This window comes from Cygnus olor, chromosome Z (genome assembly GCF_009769625.2).
Source record: "Cygnus olor isolate bCygOlo1 chromosome Z, bCygOlo1.pri.v2, whole genome shotgun sequence".
In the NCBI taxonomy this organism is placed as follows: Eukaryota; Metazoa; Chordata; class Aves; order Anseriformes; family Anatidae; genus Cygnus; species Cygnus olor.
Genome location: NC_049198.1, coordinates 75,957,008 through 75,976,797, shown reverse-complemented (window position 1 = coordinate 75,976,797; position 19,790 = coordinate 75,957,008).

The window sequence follows — 19,790 nt, the reverse complement described above, 5'->3', positions numbered from 1 at the left end:
AGGGACTCTTTGTCAGGGAGCGAAGGAGTAGGACAACAGGGAATGGTTTTAAATTTAAAAGGGTAGATTTAGATTAGAAACTAGGAATTTTTATTTTTATTTTTTTATTTTTTATTTTTTTTACTCTGAGTGTGGTGAGGCACCTGAACAGGTTGCCCAGAGAAGCTTCTATTGTTATTTGGTCAAACAATTTGTTATGTAAATATATGTCAAAGAAGCTTTCCTTAGTTTTAGAACAAACAGGAGGCTTTCTGTTATTTTGCCTTTTCATATAACATCTCAAATTTAGACTAGATGGTGTATAAAAGACCTTGAGACCTGCAAAAACTGAATAGCCCTCTACTGACATTTACAGAAAATGTTAAATTACTGGGACGTTGTACATTGTAACAGCTCTCAATTACTGATTTGTAGGAAAGCACACAGTACAGGAAAATCTGTATTGGAACTGCCTGGGGCCCTCTGAATTTATCAGAATGCAAGAACATTTTGTTTTTCAGCTTTTCCGCTTTGGAGGCAAAAATATCTTTTAAAGGTCATGCAGGTTTTTTTGTTTTGTTTTTTTCCTACTCCTGAAAAATCTTTTATTTTAATTACATGTTCTTGTTTTGCACATGCCATATATTAAGGAAAGAATATAAGCACAGGAAAGTTTATATAACCAAAGGAAAAAAAAAAAAAAAAAAAAGAGAGAGAGAGAGATGCAATTGCCTAATTCTGATGTCTGAATTAGTTGCAGATTCTTTCTCAGTTTCATATGCAGTGCTAGAATTTTCTCTTATTTATACTTATGGATGCCAGCGCTTTTCAAAAAGTGAGGTGTCCACTGCTAAACAGATAGTCCTCTTCCTTCTTTACTTTGAAAGGCAATTTTATAATTTTGCAGTTCCTGGGTAGAATTAATTAGTATCCCACCTAACTTCATTGTTGTAAGAAGAAAAAAAAATGGAGAAAAAGGGAAAAAAAATGCAAGCTATCTTTGTTGGACAACCTTCAGCAAGTTTGCAGATGACACCAAGCTGAGAGGTGCAGTTGGTAACAACAGAAGGAAGGGAAGCCATCCAAAGGAACCTGGACAAGCTAGACAAGTGGGCCCAAGTGAACCTAAAGAGAGTCAACAAGTCCAAGAACAAGATACTCCACCAGGGTTGGAGCAATTCCAGACTGGGAGAAGAACTCATTGAGAGCTGCCCAGTAGAGAAGGACTTGGGGGTCCCGGTGGATGAAATGTTTGACATGAACCAGCAGTGTGTGCTTGCAGCCCAGAAGTCTGCAAGGAGGTGAGGAGGGCTGATTGTCCGCCTCTACTCTGCCCCATGAGGTCCCACTTGTAGTACTGTATCCAGATCTGGGGGCCCCAGCACTAGAAAGATGTGGACATATTAGAGCAGGTCCAAAGGAGAGACACAAAGATGATTTGAGGGCTGGAGCTGGGTTTGTTCAGCCTGGAGAAGAAAAGGCTCCAAGGAGACCTTGTTGTGGCCTTTCAGTACTGAAAGGAGGCTTATAAAAAAGATGGAGAACAACTTTTACATGGGCACACAATGACAGGACAAGGGGGAATGATTTTAAACTAAAAAAGGGGAGATTTAGTTGAGATGTTAGAATGAAATTCTTCACTCAGAGGGAGGTGAGGCACTGGAACAGGTTGCTTAGAGAAACTGTGGATGCTCCACCCCTCGAGGTGTTCAAGGCCAGGCTGGATGGGGCCTTGGCCAGCCTGATCTAGTGGGTGGCATCCCTGCCTATGGCAGGGGGGTTGGAACTAGACGGCCTTTCCTGTTCCTTCCAACCGATGACATTCTATGGTTCTCTGACATTGGTGTAGCATAAATGACTTTCAAAGACTGTTTATTCTATTAGATTTGATAGTCACTACCACTTAATATATTTATTAAGAAATAATATATTTACATCTGAACATTATTTGCAACAAAATACAGTAGAAGTATGTGCTTGTCTAATTTGGAAGGTATACAGGTTTAAAGCAACAGGGGTTGGATCCACAGAATTATTGAAGTGCAAAGAAACACCTAAATTCAAGATTTATATTGACAAATCCCTTCTTCTTTGCCATCTTAACCTTGGAAACACCTATTCTCAAACATTGATATATCTTCCAGGACTTGCCATCTAAGATGCTTCTATTAGCAGGAGAAATTGTTTGTTGTGCCAGGAAGCGAGCATGCTCATTCCCTCAAGGTATGTGGCATAGATTGGATCTCAACACAATGGACTGGGGCTTATCTCTGAGCTTCTAAGCCCCACTGCCACTTATCCCACTTCAGGTGTTTCATGTCAGGAGATCATGAACATTGAAGGGACAGTGCTTCCTTGTTAAACTGGGAGGAGAAAAAAAAAGGGTTCCAAAACTCTTGTTAATGCCTAAAGTTTTGTCTGCCTTAGGACTGGTATCATATGTCCTAGGCATGTGCCACTGACTAGTGAAACAGATGAATGTTCAGACTTTCATATCAGTCTTTTTAGTCTACTATTAGTCTACTACTTTTTTAGTCTACTACTTTTAGCCTACTATTTCCTCCCATATACAGCACAGGTAAGTTGTCATTAACAGACTCTACAGTGAATTCTGTCAAGAATAAAGCTTTCTTAAAGTCAGGTATTATAATTCTTGATTGCTATAACACTAAGTAATACATATGACAGCTACGATATAAAACAACATTTGAGCCTTGCTTCTTGCCTACTTTACTAAGAAAATCTGAACACATCATCAGATTTAGGGTTCCAGTGGGCTGTTGGGTGTAGGTAATAGATTTTGTGTAACTTAACGTAGTTGATTATTATAGCCATATGTGCACTGTCCATACAGGTTCATACAGAGCTACAAAACTTTCTTTCTAATAGGACATCTTTTATGACTTTTTTCAAAGAAATGCAACTAAATGACAAGTTCAATAAATAGGGTGAAGAAAAATAAATAAGATACCAGGGCACAAAAAAAAGAAAATCAAGATTGCCAGTATGTGTAGGGGAGAAGGAATAGAGGAAAATAAGTGGAAGATTCCATCTCCAAACAGAATGTTTATTTTAGCCATGCCTAACTCTAATGTGAATATCAAGTGCTACTCCTCTCTTTGTGGCACAGGCACCTTTTTTTCCTTATTGTGTGCCTTGAACAAGAAAGAATGTATAAAGTTCTTGCTTGTTTTGTTATGCTTAGTTTCAAATCTTAGCCTTCCAAAACAAACATGAACATTTTCTTAGAGCTGTGATTTCAAGGTACAGAAGTCAGAAAGGCATGCTCAGTTGAGTTTATATTTGATTTACATCTCAAAGGCTTTGCTCACAAGCAAGGTCCTCAAGCATTATGTTGTTTTAATAGAAAGTTTAGATTCAGCCACCAGACAAATGGTTTGACAAGTTGTGGCCCATCAGCCTAAATTAAACTGCTGCCCTACAGCAGAAACGTACATGTTTTTTTAATAACCATAGTTAAGATAACCTTAGTTAACATAGCCTTGTAACAGAGTTCAATCTCTAAACCATGAATACCAGTCTATTTTAGATGACCTTTGAAAGATGCCTTTCTCATGCTAACTTGACAAATAGCCAGCACTAATTTTCTTTATTATTTCAATTTATTTATTTATTTGTTTATTTATTTTAGAATGGATAATATTAAACAGGTTAATTAGCGGGTTATCCCTGTTATTGTGCTGGTTTGCTTAGCATGGCAATCATTCAATCACTCAAAATCACACAAGCCAGTCCTTTTGTAGGAGCAATAGACACTGACCTTTGATTTAGAAAGAGTATTGGTTCAGTGCTGTTTTGTGCCTATCAGTAGAAGACTTCCTTGTTTGAATTAGATGTATATCGGAAGTGTCCTACCTTTGACTTTAAATTAGTGGCACAGACATCTGTTAGATTAGCTTGTTTGGCTTCTTCCCAAATGAGAACTGCAGGGGTGGAAAACAACACGACTTGAGATTATTTGCCTCAGAGAATTGTTGTTTTCAATTTTTCTCTCTGTCAGTTCCAAGCTGTGTTTTATGTGCAGTACACTCTTCTCCAATCCTTTGATATACTACTGTTTGCGTTGCTCTGAAACTGTGTTTAAAGACTCTGCTTAAGAGGTTATCAAGAAGCAGACAGCTAAGGCATTTGGGAGTTTTCCTAAAAGAACTACTGTCCCCTCTAGAGTTTCAAACCAGAAGAGTGGTAATTGCCACTACTGGTAATTACTTTTGCAGGTGAAAGATGCAAACTTGATATGATATGATTAGTTTGTTGACTAAGAAACAGACAACTAATACATTTTGCTATTCTGATTATTTCTGTTTGTCTGGTTTGTGGGTTCACACCTGCTCTTCCTATCTGCAGTTCTCTTAGTAGGGGTTTGTGTGACTTTTTAAAAATGCATTTGAAGTCATTCTTTACCAAATAAAATTGTAGCAACTCTGATACATTTGCAAGGGCAAAAAGATATATCTTATGTTTCATATATACATTTCCATTAATTATCTTGAATATTGTATTTTATAGATGTCTCAAAATCTAGTTCTTGAAAAATGTTGCTTGGTGTGAAAGAGATTCTCTCTCCTACCTACTCATCATCATTACTTTCAAGGGACTGCTCTGAACATTGCAGGTTGTTGGTGGCAATCTGTGATACTTAGCCTGTACTGGCACTTCTATAAGCAAAGTGAAACAAAACAAAACAAAACAAAACAACAACAACAACAACAAAACCCTGCTGGCCAGAGATTCTGCCACTTGGGAGAATGGTAGAGGTGCATTTTTATTTTCTAATATATAAGACCATTGCCCTAGACCTTTGTTCATTTTAGCTTTTGTGAATATGCTACAAAACTTGAGACATAATCTTGTTTTATGCAACTAAATGTTCACTGTGTACATTTCCAAGTAAGTTATCTAGAGGACTTTCTAGGTGATTATCTCTAGCATCGCCATGACTATTCACCACAATGAAACTGGCATAGATTTTACTGCAAAGAAAAAACTGTGTGGATAGATTTTTTTTTCCCCGCATTTTATTATTGTTGTAATAGTTAGAGCTACAGTTTTGTGCCAAATCAACTTTTAAATGTTGCCTCTGACATTCACGTAAAGGCAGACATCATTCCAATTTCTCAATTTCTCTACTTTTCAAATAGACTCCTCGATACAGTTTCAGGTTGACTGACTTCAGCTGGTTAAACATAGCCAGACACAATCTGGAAGCTTATGGTGCTTGCAACTTCTATCAGCTGTGACATTCCCTAACACTTTTCTGTATTTAGTTCCATTTTTCAGCTATGATGTGAATATCAATCAAATCTCACTGTATCAGATCTTCTTGCCACAGTAGTCTAATACAATATCACAAAAGCTCAATTCAGTTGTGTTAATGCCCACTTTCCCTTCCCTTCCCTTCCCTTCCCTTCCCTTCCCTTCCCTTCCCTTCCCTTCCCTTCCCTTCCCTTCCCTTCCCTTCCCTTCCCTTCCCTTCCCTTCCCTTCCCTTCCCTTCCCTTCCCTTCCCTTCCCTTCCCTTCCCTTCCCTTCCCTTCCCTTCCCTTCCCTTCCCTTCCCTTCCCTGCCCTGCCCTGCCCTGCCCTGCCCTGCCCTGCCCTGCCCTGCCCTGCCCTGCCCTCCCCTCCCCTGCCCTGCCCTGCCCTCCCCTCCCCTCCCCTCCCCTCCCCTCCCCTCCCCTTCCCTTCCCTTCCCTTCCCTTCCCTTCCCTTCCCTTCCCTTCCCTTCCCTTCCCTTCCCTTCCCTTCCCTTCCCTTCCCTTCCCTTCCCTTCCCTTCCCTTCCCTTCCCTTCCCTTCCCATTTCTGTACAAATCAAGAGGCAGAAGTTAAGAAGAAATGATTCTTCACAGTTTTGCAGTTGACATGAGATCTTCCACAGCCAGTGGCTGTAGGACTAGAACTTCTGTTCTAAGCAGAATCTGGCAAAGTTTGAAATCCCATATTCAGGTCATTTCCTCTGCCACAGAATTTCAAACCAGCTCATTCAGCTCTAGTTCCGTAACAGCAGGCCTGTACCGTTGCTTTAGTTCACTTCTAGTCAGTTTACCTAAGGCAAGAAAAATCTTCACGCGCAATCCAAGCTGAAGACAATTACATTAGGGAAGGCTTGTCTTAGTGGAAGTGTTTTCTGTGGTGATATTAAGTACGCTTGCCTGATCATTTGAAAAAGAGCAGAAAAGCTCTTAGCCTTGAAAGTGAGGACTAATGCTTCACTCCTTAACCAGACCCACAGCAGAGAATCATAACTCTGCAGGAAACAACTTTTTTTCACAAACCTGTCTTACACCAGAAGACTTTATTGGTTCAACCATTTTCACCAGTCACAATAGGGCAGCCATAGATGTTGTGGACAGAAATAGACTTTATTTCTGAAGTCATCCAAGCATGTAGTTTCCCTGTTCTGTTCCTTAGAATCATAGAATCATTCAGATTGGAAAAGACCTCAAAGATCCCCTAGTCCAACCTTTAACCTAGTACAAAAGTCCACCGCTAAACCATGCTACTAAGTTCAACATCTGCATGATTTTTGAAGAACTCCAGGGATGGTGACTCAACTAGTTCCACAGGCAGACTATTCTAATGCCACATGACCCTTTCAGTAAAAAAAAAAAAAAAAAAAAAAAAAAAAAGTCCTAATATCCAACCTAAACCTCCCCTGGTGTAACTTGAGGCCATTTCCCCTCGTCTTATTACTCGGTGTTTGGGAGAAGAGCACAATCCCCACCTTGCTACAACCTCCTTTAAGGTAATTGTAAAATACAATAAAGTCTCCTCTGAACCTCCTTTTCTCCAGGCTAAAAACCTCCAGCTCCCTCAGCCACTCCTCATAAGACTTGTTCTCTTGACCCTTCCACCATCTTCATTGCCCTTCTCTGGACGTGCTCCAGCACCTTGATGTCCTTCTTGTAGTGAGAGGCCCAAAACTGAACACAGTGTTTGAGGTGAAGCCTCATGAGAACCTAGTACAGGGGGACAATCACTTCCCTAGTTCTGTTAACCATGCTATTTCAGATACAAGACAGGACGCTGTTAGCATTCTTGGCCACCTGAGCACACTACTGGCTCATACTCAGCTAGCTATTGACCAATACCGCCAGGTCCCTTTCTACTGGGCAGCTTTCCAGCCACTCTTCCCCCAGCCTGTAGTGTTGTATGGGGTTGTGCCCGGAGTGCAGGACCCAGCACTTAGCCTTCTTGAACTTCATACAGTTGGCCTCAGCCCATTTGTCCACCCTATTCAGATCCATCTATCATTCATGTCCTTTTTTTTTTTTTTTTTTTTTTTCCCACAGGACATGAGCGAATGAAATGGAGCAAATTTCCTGCGCTGATTTGCATGAAATCTTGAAAAAAATTATGGTAATTTCAAGGCATGTACAGTCATGACTGTGACAGTATTAAACATGCTTTTCTGGTTATGAAGAATATAATTTCACATAGAAAGATGAGCAAAGGATAACTTACAAACAACATCTCAAAAAGAAAATTATGGGAGGCCCAAAATATGCACTGTGCTCCTAACCTGTAACTCATATTAGGAAAAAAATATATATATACTAGTGCCTAACCAAAGCATTTGGTAGCTTTTAATTCATTTGTCTTTATCTGTAAATCCAGTTATCTTGATCTCCAAAATATTTGGATTTTGGTAGATGGCACTGAGTTTTATGAAACTGATTACTGACTATCCTCAAGAAAAGTAAGCTCAGAGAGGAATGTGTCACTGTGTATCAATACCTGAAGGAAGGATGTAAAGAAGACAGAGTCAGATTCTTATCACTGTTACCCAGTGATAGACCAAGTGACAACGGACTACCATTAAAACAGAAGTTAATTTTAAACGTAAGTAAAAACATTTAATTAATTAATTAATTAATTTATTTATTTATTTATTTTTACTCTGAAGGTGATTGAACAGAAGAGCATGCTGCCCAGAGAAGTTATGGAGTCTCTGTCCCTTAAGATATTCAGAATTCAACTAGATGCAGTCTGGAGCAAGGTCTTCAAATGCTCTCCATCTCCAGACATCCCTTCCAGCTTCAGCTGTTTTGTGGACTCCTTATTCTGAGTACAAGTTCAAAGTGTCAATACTACTGCTATTCTTCCAGTTTGCCTTTTCTGAGATCTAGTTCAGATAACTATCCTGAAAATGAAGATCTTCTAAGAGTAAGGTAACAAACGAACCATCAATTCTTTATTTTAGCAAGATAAAGTCTGCAGTGAAAACACTGTGTTCCATTTCAACAGTAACATCATGGAAGAAATCATTTCACCTAGCTCAGGAATGTCTATGGCTCAGGAATTAGAAAAGCCAGGAGGCCTGAAATTGAAGTTATGTAACACAATGAAAAAGTATGATTATATTCTTCTCACACTATTATCTTTGAAAACCCACAATTTGGGAGCTAAATGTCAGTTCAGGAGGGCTATTAATGTTGGAAATAAATGTATATGAGTAGATTTTTCAAAGTGCACAAACGCTCTCAGAATACTGAAAGAAACCTGTGGTGCACAGAAAGGATTTCAGCAAGAAGCTGTCATTCTGTAGTCTCCTGCTTGCCAAGACAATTTGGAATGGCAAAAGTTTCTAAACTGCCAAGAATAAATTTAGAAAGAATGATGCCTTGAATGTTCAAGAGTGCCTACATAAACAACTTTATTTTTTCAGAAGTTCTGGACACATCCTGTTTGAAAGAACTTAAAATTAGTTCTCTGGGCCCTGTTCAAAGCCAATGCTAAAAGTTGAAATCTTTCCTTTTATACTCAAGGTATTTGTACATTGAAAGTGTTAGACCAACAGCAAAATTAGAAGTCCAAATAATTAGAGCAGAGTAAGCAGACTCATCTTTCTGAGTTGAACAGTATTTCTTTCTTTTTTATTTTTTCTTTTCTTTTTTAACAAATACCTATCTTTATGATCTTAATTTTAAAGTATGGCAGGGAAAAGCAAAATTACCCTCATGTTGCCACAAACTAATCAAAATGTATTTTTACTATTGCCTCTTCAATTAGTTCACAAGAAGATCTAAGCCAGATATTAGAATATTATAAGTATAGAATTATATATATATATAAAATATAGTATTATATATATAATTTATAATTTAATTTATAATTTTATATATATAACATATATATACTTTTTTTTTTTACTTTTTTTTTTTTTTTTTTTTTTTTTTTTTTTTTTTGATCAAGGAAGCTTGAACCTTGAAACTGATGAGGACTCACTCCCACGTTGCTGGGTTCAGCACAGTCTGCCAGTGTCCCCATTTTTGCTGCATTTTATAATACTGGTATTAGTGCCGACAGATTGGTCATGACTGTATGATGTTTTTTCAACTCTTTTTATATCCTGAGTCTTTCTAGAACCATAAAGTAGATAAAGATAGCCTAGATAGAAGAATCTTGGCTCTAGTTTCTTATTCTTATATAAATTTCTGTGAATGTGTATTTTAAGTTTATTTCCCAGACAGACTTCAGTTTTCTAAACCATGTGCTAAGGTAGCAGATATGCATTGTTCTCATCACCCATTTCCTTGGGAGTCTCAAAATGGAAAACTGGCAATCATTTACTTTCTTCTCTACTATTGCTGCTTTCCTCATTATTGTTAAAAATAAATAAATAAATAAATAAAAATAAACTAAACCTCTCTGGATTTTTGTGAAGTTCCCTCCTTCAAAAACTGTGCAGTTGTAGAGCAAAATCTAGAGCACTTAAAACTCAGAAGGTTGAAACTTTTGCTTTCTTGTTTCTTCCACATTTCTTCAACTTCATAAAATATTTTGAAAGATCTTTCTGTTCTTAAAAAAACAGTATGCATGCAGTCCCTAGAAAAGAAGTAAAAGATATAAAATACCTTTCAACTGTCTATTTAGGAATGTGGTGGTTTTACTCAGCTGGGCAGCTGGGCTTCACCACAACTGCTCTCTCACTCCCCCTCCTCAAAGGGAAACAAGAAAATATGATGGAAGGGGCTTAAGTGTTGAGATAGGGGCAGGAAGATCATATAACAATTATTGTCATGGGCGAAACAGACAGCATAGGGAGATTAATGTTGTTTATTGCCTGTCACTAGCAGACTAAAACTGTGAGAAACTAAAAGCAAATTAAAACCACCTTCACCCCATCCACTCTCTTCCACTTTTTCCCCCCTGAGCAGCGCAGGGGAACGGGGAATGGGAGCTGTGGTCAGTCCCTGATGCTTTGTCTCCATCGCTCCTTCACGGTCCCTCTCTGCCCCTGCTCCACGTGGGGTCCCTCCCATGGGATGCCATCCTTCCCGAACTGAGCCTGCAGGGTCTGCCCACAGGCAGCAGCTCTTCAGAAACTGCTCCCACACAGCTCCATACCACAGGGTCCATCCATCCCCCAGGAGCAAACTGCTCCAGCATGGGTCCCCCACGGGTGGCAGCTCCCCCCAGACCCCCTGCTCCTGCGTGGGCTCCTCTCCACGGGCTGCAGCTCTGGCCCGGGGCCTGCTCCTGCAGGGGCTCTCCATGGGCCGCAGCCTCCTCCAGGCCACATCCACCTGCTCCACTGGGGGCTCCTCCACGGGCTGCAGCATGGAGATCTGCTCCATGTGGGACCCCTGGGCTGCAGGGGGACAGCCTGCTCCACCAGGGGCCTCTCCACAGGCCACAGGGGAACTGCTGCTGCGTGCCTGGAGTACCTCCTGCCCTCCTGCTGCACTGCACTTGGGGGCTGCAGAGCTGCTTCTCACTCCTCACTCTCCCAGCTGCTGTTCTGCATCACATATTTTTTTTTCCCTTTCTTCAATCTTCTCTCCCAGATGCCCAACCAGCATTGCTCATGGCCCAGCTCTGGCCAGCGGCGGGCTCCTATTGGAGCCGATGGAGCTGGCTCCTCTCTGACATGGGGCAGCTGCTGGGCTCTGCTCAGAGGCCACTCCTGCAGCTCCCCTGCTGCCAAAACCTTGCCATGTAAATCCAATAAATAACTCCCCAAGTATGACTTGTTATAACTAACATTGTGACTGTACTGCCTCCTACTGTCCACCTAAGACTTTGCAGGTTGTTTTGGTTAGAAAGTACCAGGAATTTTACTTGTCATCAAACGGCAACGTCACAATTATGTCTCTGTTCCCTCAACCAACTTTTGCTTAGTTTAGTTGATTAGATAACAATGTAATTATTTTGGTTCAGAAAAACTAGGATTACACCCGAGATTTGAACATTAAAATATGAAGTAGTGAATTGATCACTCTTCCATTATGACAAATGCTTACATTCATGAAAGACAAAACAATCTATTTCATAAAATAAGTGTTATAAATAAATTTGATAGTTGAAGAACATCTAACATTCAAAATACAACTTAAATATAAGAGTCTTCTTTCACTGTCTTTTTAGCATATATGGAGATATTACAATTAACATCCCACATTTTTTCTTGGTACCATATTCTGGAATACACAACCAAGAAAACCGTGACTATTCTTTGCATTCTGCTGTTTGCAGGAACATCTGACATCTCAAGTCAGAATGCTCTCTCATTAACAATGCAAGTTAGGCACCTCTCCCTCTCTCTTTCTCTTTTTTTCCCCACTGCTTTGTGCACATCACTGAAGGCTATCCCAAAACACAAAATGTTGTTACCTGATGCAGTTGAAAACAGTTTTACTTAATCATTTTGTTCATTAGAATGCACTAACTTATTGCTCAGATGAACACTTGTCTACATGCCTAAACAACATAAGTATTCTAAGGATAGCTTTTGCAAGTGAGTCATGTAAATTAGCCACATACAAATGTTAGCCACATTAACATTAGCCACATGTTAAGGATATTCTAAGAAGTAAATGAATGGATAAATTTGCAGAGCTTTTCAGAGGTTCATACAAAAATTATATGTGATGGGTGCTATTCTCTTTCGCCCATTCATATTTAAGTTTTCCCCAGGGAGGGGTGTGGGGTTGAACAAAATTAAAACTGTCATTTAAATTACTTTTCCACTGAAAACAGCAGAAGACAATAAAGCCTAGAATCCTAAGCAGTTCATAAAAAAATGGATATGGCAATATTAATGAAATCCACGAACAGAAATATAATAGGGGTGTTCCTCAAATATAACTCACAGGACCATATTCAGCTCTGGTAAACAACTGCATAGCTAAAAAATTATTTCTTCATTAGCACTTGTAAGTGACTGTGGCAAAACTGACCTAAGGCTAGAATATCATGTATGTAAGTATCCAGGAGAATGTAGCTCCTTGAACAGGGCACGTCATTAGACAGCAAATTCTGAGAATTACTTTACGCAGTGAATACTACCATTGGTTCAGACCAAGTTACTTAAATACAAGCCAGTGCATTCACCCATAAGCAGTGTCTTATCCATCTCATATGCCTGGTATTAACTCTCAGCTTATCCAGCTGTGGTTTATCTTGTAGGCTTTAAACTGCTCCCCAGGAGGAATCATAGTGCATAAGTCAGGCAACACAGTATCCATTTTCCTGCTACTCCAACTATTTCGTTTAGCTTTTTTAAATGTACAGCATGTTCATTTCCAGAAATTATACTCTCTTGTCTTCAAAAGAACATTGAAGGCAATATTCTAGTGAAGTCAGCAGAGCCAGATGTTTAATTTGCCACAATAACCTAAGAAATTCTTCAGTGGGTGCATATCGTCATTAAAGTTGCAACAGACAGATAACAAATAAAAAGGATAGAATAAAATTTGTGGGAGGAGAAGCTACATTTTGGGGTGAATGTGTGAATCCCTCACACTACTACATTGTTCTCAATGTAATGAATAGTATGCACAAGCTCAAACTCCCGTATAGAGCAGATCATTTATATTTAAAAGCAATTCCTGACTTCAGAGTTTTCCAGAATTAAAAAAAAATAAAAATAATAAAATAAAATAAAATAAAATAAAATAAAATAAAATAAAATAAAATAAAAAGATTTAGCAATTAGTCTCACAGACTGATTTTTTCATCAAGACTGTATGTACCTCTATTCATATCTATAGGTAATGTCAAGGTAAAGCAACATTCAATAATTACATTGCCCTTGTCCCTCTAGAAATTAAAACACAATGCACCTTATCCCTGTCACAGTGGAAATGAGAAAATAGGGTTGCAGGGTTGCAGTGGTCCTTGATAATTACATTTATCCAATAACATAATTATACCATATGAATTGATATTGGAAATGTACGTTATAAAACAACCACTGATGACAAACACACTATATTGGAAGACAGTAGCATATATTGCACATACATTTTTTTTTAATGCTTTGACTACTGTGCAGAGCTGCCACATAAGGTTTGAAATATGTAAATTTTAAGCTAAGGTCTTAGAAACATAAAATATTGCATGCAGAAAAGAAAGAAGATACAAATCACCGACGTTTTGTGAAGATAGAAGGTAAAACATTTCCTTGTGCTGTACTTGTAGTTGGTTTAGCACACCACAGTATATGTTTTCAGACAGCTCAGATGTTCTGCCACAAAGGTATTGCCCTTATTTTTTCAGCTTAAAACCAGGCATTTTCAAAGAAATCATATTAACACCAGTGTTCAAAAAGAAGAAAATAAAGCATCTTCTTTTTACAGAAAATTATGTCTTTTGCAAAGGTGTTGCTGAGGAAAGCATTCAATGCATCATTAGCTGTTGGGAAAGGGACGTCTTAGGAAATGTTTGTTAATCTGTTATATTAGAAAAGACCTTATAAATAACTTACACTTAAAAATGGCATTATTCATCTTTCTTTTACTCTCTAAGGTAATAAAAAATAAAAATAAATAAATAGAAAAAAACAACTCTAGTACTTTGTTCAGTGGTCCTCTTCCCTTTATTTTTTTTATAGCCATAAAAATACAATAGCCTAGAAAAATATATAATCACTATTATTACAAAAAGTAATTTCTGTAATACATTATAATTTTTTCTACTTTAGCTCTCCTGTTGACACGACTCTTAAACCTTAAAAACAGCAACTTTTTTTTTTTTTTTTTCAAATTATTATTTTTCCCTTTTCATTCAATACTAGGTTATCTTGATATATGAGAAAGTACTGTCCTGTTAGTTTATGCTCTTGGATAATTACACATTATATACAGCATGATATTTAAATGGATCCCTAGATGTTCCTATTTATTGAGCTGGTTGTCAAGCATGATAAATAAGGCTGCTTTTACTGCACTCAGATATTGTGGCTCTTAAACACTAAGGCCTGTACAGTCTGTGATTCATAGGTAGTTCTCTTTCAATTCCCTTTTTTTCCCTTGTGGGGGGAAAAAAAATAAAAAAATCCTTTTGGGTCAAAATCATAGCAAATTTTAGAATGCTTCCTTTTAGAAACCTTTAGGATTTTTCATCTATCAACAATTCTCAACTGATATGATATTTCTTAAAAATTTGCTTATGAATTCTGGTTTTCAAAACAATACATTCCAGGTCACATGCTTGTCTTGGCATGGTTTTGTTATGGCAAAAAATGTCTAGAAGGCAATTGAGATTAGCTAAAACTCTTTTTGAAATAATCTAAAAACACAAATAACCAAATAAATTAAAATATAGAAATAAAGTTTGAAAGCTTTAGCATGTGCTCTGTAGTATCTTGGTCTTTCATTTAGTGTAGGATTAGGTGACTAGCAGATAACTGAGTATAAATATTAAGAATTATACAATTAGAGCCACAATTATAGCCACAAAGATGATCAGAGGGCTTGAGCACCTCTCCCATGAAGACAGCTGGAGGGAGTTGGGGTTGTTCAACTTTTAATAAAAACTGAAAAAGACACTTTAAACTATATATCAACAATGGGAATATTAATATAAAAAACAATCAATAGATAACAGAGCTTATGCTAAGATGAATTGCTTTAAGATACAATTTTTGTAGCAGAATTTCTGTGAAACTTGCAGAAGGTTGTTGCAAGATAGAATGACATTGAGACAGATTTTGACAGGCTTGAGAGTGCAAACCTCATGAAAATTCTTCACCTGGGTCAGGCAAATACCAAGCACAAATACAGACTGGGTAGAGAATGGATTGAGAACAGCTCTGAGATAAAAACTTGGATGTGTTGGATAATGTGAAGATCACCATTAGCCAGCAATGTGTGCTTGCAACCCAGAAAGCCAACCGTACCCTGGGCTGCACCAACAACAGCGTGGCCAGCAGGGCGAGGGAGGGGATTGTCCCCCTCTGCTCTACTCTCGTGAGACCCCACCTGGAGCCCTGTGCTCAGCTCTTGGGCCCCCAGCAAAGGAAGACCATGGATGTATTAGACTGAGTCCAGAGAAGGGCCACAAAATGATCAGAGGACTGAACCACCTCTCCAATGAAGACAGGCTGAGGGAGTTGGAGGTTTTCAACCTGGAGAAGCGAAGGCTCCGGGGAGACCTTACAGCGGCCTTCCAATACCTAAAGGCGGCTACACGAAAGCTGGTGAGAAACTCTTTGTCAGGGAGTGAAGGGATAGGACAAGGGGGAATAGCTGCCCAGAGAAGCTGTGGATGCTCCATCTCTGGAAGTGTTCAAGGCCAAGCTGGATGGGGCTTTGAGCAACCTGGTCCAGTGGGAATTGTCTCTGCTAATGGCAGGGGTATTAGAATTCAATGATCCCTATTGGTTCTTTCCAACCCAAACCATTCTATAATTCTGTAATTTGCCTGTAAATAGTAACTTTTAAAAATTTGTATATATTCTAAAAAGAAACATTTTTAACTTGGTGATAGGAGATTTGAGAACATATATGAAGTCTTAAAAAAGACAAGGTACGTGGTGAACAGCTTGATTTTATTTATGTAAGTTTTCGTTTTTCCCTGTCTACAGTTTCTAGTTCAGAGTATTTCCAAACAGAATATGGACATCCTTTTTCATCCTCCATCTTATATTCCATCATGGATATTCCCAATATCTGTTGAATTCAACCACTACTTGTGTTGTTGTCATACATAGCAACTCCACTCTTAAATCACAGTGACCTACTGGAGTACATCAAAATTCTGCTTTTTTGCGGGTGGTCTGGTTGCCCTTGAGATCACCCAGCAGTGTTGCTCTTTCCTAAACCTTTATGTTACCTCCTCTACTAGAGACCTGGCTTTCAGTTCTTTGTATTTCCCATGTGAAATCGTTCTGTGCAATTGTCATTTCCCCTATTGTAAAACTGCCAGTTTGTAATGCTTTGTTATCAGATTAGGCAAAGTGTGGTTGGCAAAACAGCACCATCACTGACCTTTTGTTGGTCAGTATCCAGAGTGATTCTACCTCCTCTAAATAGCAATTTTCATATCGTTGCTTGTTTCCACTCTGAATCAAATTATAAATCTTCTGCTTTGCCCAGGAAAGACAGAAGAGTTATTATTTATGATAGGTACATTTTCATTCATATCTGGAATGGTAATCTAAAAACTGGTTAAGAAAACTCATTTAGAGGAGGACTTCATGAGAGTCTTTCACCTCTGGTGGCATTTAGTGAGGTAAAAGTGATGCTACTAACTAATGCTGGCATGGTATCACCAGGAACATGGATTTGCCCTTTTTTTTTTTTTTTTTTTTTTTTTCCTCAGGGAAACTTTTTTAACGCATTTATTACACATACTTATGGGAATTATGCAAATGGAAGTACAAGAATAGTGTACTCTATTTTTTCACTTTGCAAAAGAATAACACTATTAATTGATAACAACATGAAATGCAGCTTTACAATGCAGGTGCCTTAACAGATAATAAATAAGAGATATGAAGTTATTGGAAGCTGCAGGGAGGAATCCACACTAGTTTTTATTCAGCGCGCCTTTGTAGGGAAGAGGGAGCAAGGAGCAAGTAAACTATTTCATGAAGAACATGTAGTACTGAATACCAATGAGGCATAACACACAGTGCTTTTGGTATGACAGACAAACAAAAACAAAAACAAAAAAACCTATTGGCATAGGAACAGGCATCAGCTCAAAGTTAGAAGTCACTCACAGTTAATTTCTTTATAAACTTAAGGATGTGCTTCACTTGTGAACAAATGGCCCCAGTCCTTCAAGCTTCTTTCTTTTGGATGAGGCAGGGGGAAGGTTGATTGGTGCATTCAACCTATTAGAGGTCTGAACAGACCACACTTAATGTGACCGCAAACTAAAATATTTCTCCAAGTCAGTTTTCCTCACCAGTGTGTTTTCTTCTGATTTCAGTAGGCAATTTCTAATGATAGTTTCATCATACACAGTGTTCCTCGAACTGTTAAAAAGGGACACAAATTTTCATCATCCATTCAAACAGCTTCATAGATATTTTCTTTCTTCTTTTTCTAATTAAGGATGATTTTGGTGAGTAAGGTTGTTGGATATTTGCATTTTACATTATATTTTAAGTGTCATATTGTAGGTATTAAAGTGAGCAGGTAAATACCTCTTTGTATAATCCAAATCACAGACAATACAAGTACAATAAAAACAGAATATTGTTCACATTCAATAAGAAAGCATGTTATAGAATCAGTATTATTGCAATTTAAACCTATGTTTAGAATCATTGATCGTAAATAAAAGAAACAATAAAAAACACAGTTAATAACATCTACATTACTTCAAAAATACTTCTCTGAGTGCCTAAATTAGGGTACTTGTATAGGATACGGCAAACTAAGTCTAAGCTCAATTTCATTCTATGGTGTTGTAGAGTGAAAACTAGAAAAATGTGGACTTTTTTTTTTTTTTTCTATAATAAACTCTAAGGTTTTATTTAATGACTAAAATGTTGTACAATGGAACCACGCATAAACATTTAAAAAAGAATGCAAAGGTAGTACACCATGAAACTTATTCATATCCCTAAAAGAAGAAAATGTGGACGACAAAAGTGGACATGGACTAAAAAAGTGATTGAATTTACTTGTGGAACACAAATCCACTTAACACCTGTATTGTATAACAGCTGACCTGTTCTCAGATTCTCCTCCTGATATCTGCCAGCATCCCCTTCTGGAGAGGTGGTGCTGGGCTGGATGTACTTTCATTCTAGCATAATATAATGATACCACGCTTCTCTGTTAATTAATATAGTAACAGGTACACAGACAGATATCTGGAAATGAGTCACTGACACCCTCTGTCTATCGTGGTGTTACATGAAAGCTTTGCTTATTCAGAATATTTCACAAGTTCTCATTTACTGACGCATGAGAGCACATGGGTCATATCCCCATCCAGAGTTCCAGTTTCAATATGCAGCACTCTGCCAGGCTTTGATGGCCTTTATGTTTCCGAAACAAAAATGTCAATGCTCAGTCCTTTGAGAATGTTGATCTGGGCATTGCATGCAGTTAGGATGTTTCACTAAGACAGCTGGCCCAGCCTGACATAAAATTCATCAGTTGAGCCTGGAACACAACTCATGTATCTTGGCAGCTAAAGTTTTGGCAAAGTAGTTGTGATAAGCTGTAAACCAGTCTGTATTTGGCTATCAGCCTCCGCTAGTGTTCATATTTGTTCCAGTTTTTTAAAGCCAATTTGTTTTGTTTTGTTTTGTTTTGTTTTGATTTTCAAGATCAGCAGTGTAGACCAAACAATGTGCAGATCTGTGGCAAAATTTCTTACAGCTGCAAGAGAAGACACAAGCAATTTGTAGACAGCAGGTCTTGAAATGTGTGGTTGTATAGCTGAGTGAGGCTTTCTCAAAATTAAAGGAAAATATTTTAGTCTCATTTTATTTTCATAACGTAGTTACAAATTTGGGTAAGTTGGTGGAATTTCTTTTAAGGGTGATTGAAACCTCCTCAGAAATCAATGTTTTTGTTTTAAAAATAATGTCTTTTCCTTATTTTTTTTCACTTCAAAAATAAAATCAAGACATAAATAGTGGTGTGAAGCAAGTCGTCTTATATATAAATTTATCTGAGCCCATGAAATGATGCTACTTGTTACTCATGCACACACAATTTCCAGCCACAGCAAATACTTTTCGTCTAGATGTGGTCTTAAATTGCTGGAATACCACCTGGGTTTTTTTTTGTTTTGTTTTTATTTGTTTGTTTGTTTGTTTTCCCCAGATTTCACATAAAGCCTTTGAATTAATACATGGATTCTTACGTTTCACAAAACAGAAGAGTCTGGAGGTAAGAAATATAATAAAAGAAAGTTAGAATAAAATAGGTGCCCTTTGTTTTACTTTGTTTTCCTTTTATCATAACCATCAGAATTGCACCTTGAAAGTGCCGCCTTTACCATACTGATACTGGGTAGGGTCTAGAATACCACATTAGGTATACTTATCCACGTTGAAGATATCTGCAATTATGTGCTGTAGACAGTTGTCAAAGTAACTTCACAAAAACATATGAAGTGGAAGTATATTGAAGTTTACAATGGTAGATGTTTGAAAAGAAAAGTAATTATTTTCATTGTGCTTGAGAATAACCTACAACCACATTAAGGGGCTCTACATTTTTTATTTAGAGTAGCTAGTGTTCATGATATTAAAAATTTCTTGCACTCTTAAAACTCAAAAAGACCATGTAGTTTTATTTTTGACTTTATTGTTGTTATTATTATTATTATTAAATTTCTAGAATATTAAGTTTTATTTTTATGAATAGAATTAAAACAAACAGGAGGCTATTTCCACAAATGCCAACACTGGGAAGTGTTAAGCCATCTCACATCACTGCTCCATTTCACTGGGTACTATTGCACATATGCTGTGCACTTAACTTGTACGGATTAGCCATTCTTCCAGTATCTCCATCTGGACAGTCAGATGTCCAGATATGGTAGACTGCCATCAGAAACAACAGAATTGGTAAGTCTACATTTGCTTCGTG